The sequence below is a fragment of the Triticum dicoccoides genome, chromosome 5B (assembly GCF_002162155.2).
Source record: "Triticum dicoccoides isolate Atlit2015 ecotype Zavitan chromosome 5B, WEW_v2.0, whole genome shotgun sequence".
Taxonomy (NCBI): Eukaryota; Viridiplantae; Streptophyta; class Magnoliopsida; order Poales; family Poaceae; genus Triticum; species Triticum dicoccoides.
Window position 1 is genome coordinate 11,261,616 of NC_041389.1, and position 358 is coordinate 11,261,973.

Genomic DNA, 358 nt, shown 5'->3' on the forward strand with positions numbered 1-358 from the left:
GGCCCAAAAGGTGCACGTTCGGCCTCTTACCAGGACGTGAGCTATATCTACCTTTTAACCAGATATATGTTGCCCTCGCCTGAAAGGTTATTCCGCACGTGTAGCCTTGGCCGGCTCAGTTTCATCTTCAGTTGGAAAATGCAGTGCTACGAGGGGGTTAGGCATGTTTAGGGCACTAGGCGATGACCAAATGATTCGCATAGGGCATGAATGAAAGTCCTGCATATAATAACATGTTTAGGGCAAACAAGAAAATGCTACCCATGCAAGAAATCCTGCATTATTGCATTAATATTCCAAACTGACACATATTCCATTTTGCAGTAGCTGGTAGCTGACTTATATGTCGTAAATTAAT